This window comes from Vespa crabro, chromosome 19 (genome assembly GCF_910589235.1).
Source record: "Vespa crabro chromosome 19, iyVesCrab1.2, whole genome shotgun sequence".
Lineage (NCBI taxonomy): Eukaryota > Metazoa > Arthropoda > Insecta > Hymenoptera > Vespidae > Vespa > Vespa crabro.
The window spans coordinates 1,332,639-1,340,000 of record NC_060973.1 but is presented as its reverse complement, the minus strand read 5'-3'; the positions used below and the strand labels follow the sequence as shown (position 1 = coordinate 1,340,000).

At 35.3% G+C, this 7,362-nt stretch overlaps 1 protein-coding gene across 7 annotated transcripts in view; it reads right to left on the bottom strand.

The window, feature by feature from the left end:
* Positions 1-2,196, bottom strand: part of LOC124430779 (frizzled-2) — a 129,060-nt gene extending 126,864 nt beyond the window's left edge. For 4 of the 7 annotated variants that reach the window (XR_006943843.1, XM_046977794.1, XM_046977787.1 and 1 more), the window contains exon 1: positions 1,426-2,150. The gene's annotated coding sequence lies outside the window, so the exon portion shown is untranslated. Of the gene's footprint in view, positions 1-1,425 lie in introns of all 7 variants that reach the window. The other 3 variants (XM_046977788.1, XM_046977789.1, XM_046977791.1) reach the window with 3 other exon arrangements.
* Between the last annotated feature and the right edge of the window lie 5,166 nt (positions 2,197-7,362).

Sequence of the window (7,362 nt, the reverse complement as noted above, 5' to 3'; positions counted from 1 at the left end):
GTATGTGTGTTATAATAAGATAGAACCGATAAAACTGACAATTCCTGCAGGTGTTTCAGAATTAAAAATTAGAAAAAACAAAGAGAGAGAGAGAGATTTATATACGTATATTAATATATATGATAAGATAAAAATTATAGGATGGACAATTCGTAAAGATGTTTATAATATGAATTAAAATTTGTTCAAGAATTTTCATTGATCGAAATTTTAAGAATTAATCCTTAATATTTTGTAATATTTTTGAATTAATAAAAATTTGCCAAATATTTTTCATTATGTAGAAAAAAAAAAAAAAAGAGAGAAAGAGAAAGATTTATATAAGTACGTTAATAAAAACAAAATTAATCGGATTGACAGTTCGTAAGAAGGATGTTTTCATAATAATTAAAATTTATTAATTAGCACTCATTTATGAAAGCTTTAAGATTGATCATTAATGTTTCGTAATATTTTCCTTTGATGGAATATTCCAAACACATCGTTTATTCTCTAGATAAAATGTTAAAATCATTATGAACCCTATAGTTTGTCGTCCCTCAAAGTGCGAGAGCCGAACGAGGGGTGAACTGAGCGTACGACCATCGTGTCTATGTTCTTTATCGATTCTCGATTACTACGAAATTGCCGAAGGAAGGTACGTACTCGAGTACGAATCGAAACTGGAATAATATCTCTCTTGAATATATTGAATTCGTCATTTCCCGAAGAATACGAAGGAATATTTGAAGAAATAAAAAAAAAAGAAAAAGAAAAAGAAAACGAAGACAGATAGAAAGCAAGAGAAAGAAAGAGAAAGAGAGAGGGGGGGGGGAAAGAAAAAGAAAAGAAGCAAAAGAAAGATCCTTCGTTTCAAAAACAGTCTCTCATAACATAGTCTCCTTCTGAACGTCGTCTTTACTAATTGGTGGATAAGAATCGCGAGAAACTAAGAAGAGGGAAACGTTTGTCAAAGAAGGAAAAGCTCTTACGAGTTGCCTTGAGCAATGGAAATAACCCGAAGAAAAGTCAAGAAGTAGAAGTAGAAATAGAGGAAGAAGAAGAAGAAGAAGGAGAAGGAGAAAAAGAGAAGGAACAGAAGGAGGCGGAGGAGGAAGAAAAATAAAAGAATAAGAAAGAAAGAAAGAAAGAAAGAAAGAAAGAAAAAGAGGAGTATGAGTTCCGGAAGCCGGAAGAAAAGGAGTGTGCCTTTGATCTTTCACAAGGTACTCCCTTTTTCTTTTTCGCTTTATTCTTTTCTTACTGAGGAACTTGGCTCGAAAGCACGTGTATGCACATATGCACATACATATACGTGTATATATATATATATGTACGTATGTACGTATATACGTACGTACGTACGTACGTACGTATGTATGTATGTAGATAGATAGATAGACGTGTCTCGATCAAAAGAAAAACAGAGATCGTGATAACACTTACTTAGAAGTAGACGAAAAAGAAGATGATCACACAGAAGTACACACAGTTCTTCGTCACTGTTTTCCAACTTTGATGATGTTGATGACGGCGATGTTGATGTTGATGATGATGATGACGATGATGATACACCGCTGTTGTTGTTGCTGTTGGATGTTGCCGTTGATTCTTCTTTTCTCACACACAAGTTCGCAAATGGAAACTATATAAACTCGTATCCAAGCGGCGCGTGTTACGGTCACTCGCGCTGATGTTAATGAAACATAAGAGAAGGTGAAAACCTTCTTAAGAGAAGAAGAAGAAGAAGAAGAAGAAGAAGAAGAAGAAGAAGAAGAAGAAGGAAGAGCAAGAATAACAAAAAGAATTAAATTAAACGTTCTACTTGACAAACGATAGTACAAGTTGGTAATAAGTAACGGAGAATGGTGAAGGGCAGAGGAGCGCGTGTAGCAAGGAATTAATTATGAGAGAGACACAGAGAGAGAGAGAGAGAGAGAGGGATAATATCGGTTAATCTTCAAACAATAATAATAATAATAATAATAATAATAATAATAATAACAATAATAGTAACAATAATAATAATTAATCCTAGGAAAAAAGAAAAAGGAAAAGAGAGATCGAATAAAAGGAAAGATTATTTATCTACCCGGGCACCTTAGGCACTTAGCGGTCGCTCGTATATATATCGTGTTGGTTAACCTTGAAAAGGCAGCCCGGTAGCGACGATACGCGAGGCTGTTTTGGGTGGCGTGCTGGTGCTCTGTTGAGAGCGTGACTACGAAGGCGCCGTCTTATGGCGTTCGTGGGAACCAAGAGAAATCGATAGACCGCCGGCGTTCTCGCACATGCGTATAAACTCTTCCCTTCTTTCTCTTTTTCTCTCTCTCTATCTCTCTCTCTCTCTCTCTCTTACTTTCTGTCTTTCTCTTTCTATCTTATAATCTTTTTCCCTTACTCGTAGTGCGCGGCAGACCACGAGCCAAAGCTTCACCGAATGGTATAGATGGACAAGGTGGAGGAAGAAGACGAAGAAGAAGAAGAAGAAAAAGGAGAAGGAGAAGAGGAGAAGAAGAAAAAGAAGGAGGAGGAAGAGGAGGAGAAGGGTTCTAAGCGACGCTCCCTAAAGTAATGGGAATTTCTTTTCCGTTTGCACCCTCTTCTTCCACCTCCTCCATCCTCCGACATCATCCTCGCCCCGTTCGAAGGCCGCGTCTCGTTTTCCACCCTTCTTCTTCACTTTCCTTTGGCCTCTCCTATTTCTCTTTCGTTCTCCTCGCAACGTGTGCTCCTTTATTCTTCCTTCTCTTCTCTATCCTTCCTTCCTTCCTTCCTTCCTTCTTCTTCTTCTTCTTCTTCTTCTTTCTTTCTTTTTTTCTTTTTCCCCTTTCCCCTTCCTATTACTCCTTCAACGCTCAGCTGCTCTTGGAAACACCCTTACTGCTACGTACTTACTCGACATGCCTTTCTTTTTTCAGCTGCGTTTTACTATTGAACCCCTAGGAATGGCTTGTAAAACCAATAAGAAAAAGACAGAAAATGTATATCGGAGAGAGGTAGATAGATAGATAGATAGATAGATGGAGAGAAAGAGAGAGAGAGAGAGAGAGGAGAATGGTCAATACAGAGAAGAGAGATTCCTCATACGTGGAAAAAAATCCTAAAGTTTACCTTTCATCTTATTCGCCGAAAAAATTCTCACCACGGTCGGCTTATCCTCGGAAATGCCAAAAATTGCCATTCGCGGGAAGTGTAACTACCCTTTCGGAAAGCCCTCATCTTTACACGCTTTTTCCTGCCTACGTGAGCGCATCGATTGCTCGTTTTTTTTTTTTTTCTGAAAGAGAGAGAAAGAGAGATAGTATCAAATCGTAGAATTAAATTATTCAAACGTTTCTCATAGAGCAATCTCTATTAAATATCGATCATTAGTTTTTTAGTGTTAATAAAAAAAAAAAAAATAATAATAATAATAATAATAAATAAAAAAATAAATAAATAAATCGGTACCATTCGATAACTCGTTCTCTGAAATTTGTTTTATTTCAATGGAAATAACAGAGAGACTAGACGGGATTTAAACGTAAGACAAACACGGATAAACCTGGCTGGATAAGGTCCAAGAAATTTATCGTTTGGAAGTAGTAGTACTGCTGGTGCTATTGCTGTTCTGCTGGTCCTGATGGTGATGCTGGATGCTGATATTGGTGATGGTTGTTGCTGGTGCTGTTACTGCTTCTTTGCCAGCAGGCAATCGTTGCTAAGATACCGTTATAAATTCAGCTCGCGTTAAATTCAATCACATCGATAGGAATGTATGTTAATAGCTAATAAATTTTTCACTAAAACGAGAAAATCCATGGGATAGAAATATTTTCGGATATTGTACAATATCTTAAGCATACGTATATATGCATATATGTATGTATGTATGTATGTATATACGTATGTATATATGTATCTACGATAGAGTAGAGTAGATATTTATCTAAGTATATGTGTATGTACGTTAACTGTTCGTGAAAGCGTCGATCGATACGCCTCGACGACGTGTACGAGGACGGAAAAGTCAAGAGACGCGAGTTTCTCCTTCGAAGATCGTAGAGAGAAAGAGAGAGAGAGAGAGAGAGAGAGGGAGGGAGGGAGAGAGAGAGAGAACGTGTCATCTCGGAGTAAGATCTTATCTTCAGATATTACTCGGAACTGTGTTTCGAATGTTCACTTACCGATCGATAAATTTTTAAAATAGAAACTTTGTCGAAAAAGATCAATGACTCTTCAACAGGATATTTCTTAATAAATTATTTAATTAAAATTACATGTACGATATAACGGGTGTGCTGTTTCTTTTTTTTTCTTTTTTTCTTTTTCTTTATTTTTTACATTGTGACACCTAATCATCTCGATAACAACGTAGTTCTCAGTTTCTAATAAAAAAAAGTTCGAGAAAGAAGAAGTTATTTCATTTTGCGAGATCATAACGTAACAGAGTTATTTTATTTCTAATTCCGATAAAGATATATATGTGATAGTATCTTGTGATTATCTATTACTATTTAATCTTGTTCTATATATTTATTTATATATTCGATATTTGTTGAAATAATATTTTTCCGACAAATAAATCTGTTCTCTTTTACATTTTCCATTTGTACGAAATTTTTTCGTTCAAACGAGAGACATTTAATATCGTAAAAAATAGAGATTGGTTAAAAAAAAAAAAAAAAAAAAAAAAAGAAAAGAAAAAATAAATAAATAAATGAAAAGAAATGTTTCTAAAAAAAGTCGTTCGTTCGTTTCTCTTATCTTTTCTTTCGCGTAAAACACAAACAGTCCCTGTAAAAAATATAAAGATTTCTGTTCGAAAAAAAAGAAAGGAAAGAAAGAAAAAGGAAGAAAAAACTCACCCTGTAGATATCCATATACGCAAAAAAAAAAAAAAAAGGAAACTTTCCGTCGGATGAAATCGAATCGACATTTATCACGTGATAACGATCAAAATAAACTTCTTGTGCGTTGAGACGAGAATAAAAATCGAATCATACAGAAAAAAAATTTTACACGAAATTCTTCGCGCCGAGTGATTTTCTGATGGACGGAAGGACTAAAGGCAAGTAGTACGTACACGTTCACGAGATATTTCGAATCCTTCATGAGGAAGAGAAAGAAATATTTATAAGGAAGAAAATAAAAGATAGATAGAGAGAGAGAGAGAGAGAGAGAGAAAGAAAGAGAAAGAAGAAGAGAATAAAAAAAGAAATGATAAGATGCTCTCTCTCTTTCTCTTTCCCTGTCTTTCTCCATGTCTCTCTCTCTCTCTCTCTCTCTCTCTCTCCCTCTCTCTCTCTCTCTCTCTCCCTGTCTTTCTCCCTGTCTCTCTCACTCTCTTTTTCTGTCTCTCATCTCTTTTTTTCTCAGTGAACGATTGGAACACTGCCAAAGCTGCGTCTTCGAATGGAGTATCTGCTGATTCTTGCCAGAAAGAGATTTTGCATCGTGCTTTTAAAGCTCCGGAAGCGTAATGGCGCGGAATCGGCTAGCTTCGCTGCTGAGAAATCTTCTTCCTTTTCTCGTCTTGCCAGTGTAAGGTTAAAGTCACTTGCAAGTATTACTCTCCTCGGGCAAAGATTCTAGTAAGAATACCTCACGAAGAAAAAGAAAGGAACAAAGAAAAGAACAAAATAAAGAAAAGAAAGAAATAACAAAAAAAAAAAAAAGAAGAAAGAAAAAAAAAAGAAAAAATTTTCTTCCTCTTATCGTTAGATAAGCGCGTTCTACTTTTACATTTTTTCTCTCTCTCTCTCTTTCTCTCTCTCTCTCTCTCTCTCTCTTTTTAATTCTATTCATTTACCTCGTTATTTGTGTTATTTATATGTAATTAAATATAAAACAATATGGTTACTCGATTTATATCTACTTTTGATCGGCTTATATACATTACGTATGAATTATAGATATTATAAATGAAAATATATTATTATATATTCAAATCATATAAAACAAATTATATTATTATTACAAAAAATATTCATACGTAATATATTTTGTAGGTACTACATGCATATAAATATTTTCGTAAAATATAAATAATTATTTTCTTCTTTTTTTTTTTTTTTTTTTTTTTTTTTTTTTTTTTTTTTTCATACCAACCCGAATGAGAAAAAAAGGAAAAATAAGAAGAGAATGAATGATATATTCTAGAATGAAATTCTTCTTGAACTTCTTGAATTAGTATAACATGAAACAGGATTAACAAGATAGTTCGTTAACCCCTATCTCGTGAGACTTTCTTAAGTCGTGAAAAAAAAGAAAAAAAAAAAAAAGAAAAAAGGAACGATGAGAAAAACAAGAGAAATTAAAAAAGAAAAAAAAAAGAAAAAGAAAATGAAAAAATGAAAGAAAGAAGAATAAAAAAGAAAGAAAAGAAAAAAGAAAAGAAAAACAGTTTCGTCTTAGTTCGTTAATTCTGAAAACGTATCGAAACGAAGACCTTCCGTGCTTTAAAATGTACGTAAGTTTACGAGTATTCCTAGCAAATTCGAGGCACGGAATTGTCGTTGCCCGGCGCTCGAGTGTATAAAACGAGAGTAAAGGAGTAAGAGAGAGATGAAGATAGATAGATAGATAGATAGAAAGAAAGAGAGAGAAAGAAAGAGAGAGAGAGAGAGAGAGAGAGAGAGAGATGGAGAAAGAAAGAGAGTAAAAGAGAGAAGGAAGGAGGATACGGAGGGTAAAGAGAAAGAGAGAAAGAGAGAGAGAGTGAGGGATTTAGAAGCAGGGTGCAGGTTTCATGGTGTCATGGCAACACCCGTCGCGATAGAAAACGCCTTTGGCTCCCTTTGCCATTGCCAACGCGCGTTACCTCCAAGAGAAAGAGAAAGAGAGAGAGAGAGAGAGAGAGAGAGAGAGAAAGAAAGAGAAAAAGAGAGATAGATATATATATATATATATATATAGACAGAGAGAGAAAAAGAGAGAGATAGAGAGAGAGAGAGTACGTGGATTCTCTCTCGTACTTCGTGAGAGAGAAGTCCGATCGAGGTTAACGGCGGCTCCTTCAAAAGAAGAGAATCGGCCGTTCGATCGACTTTCCTATCTCCCCTTCCTTCCTCCACTTCCCCCACTCCTTCCACTTTCCCTTCTTCCACTATCTACCACCCAACCACCCACCTACTCTCTTGCACCCTTTTACATTCTTTTACCATCCCCCTTTCCATTCGCTACTTGGCCGTCTTATCTAAAACTCGTTAAAATCATAGAGAAGGATGAAACGTAATAATGATCGTATATTCTTTTTCTTTCTCTTTTCTTTTTTTTCTTTTTTTTTTTTCTTTCTTTTTTCCCGAAAGAGTAATATCTGCCATTGATCCTCTTTATTTCTTTCTTTTCAAATTTTATAATCATCGGGGGAAGAGGGTGGGGCGGCGGCGGCGGCGGGAG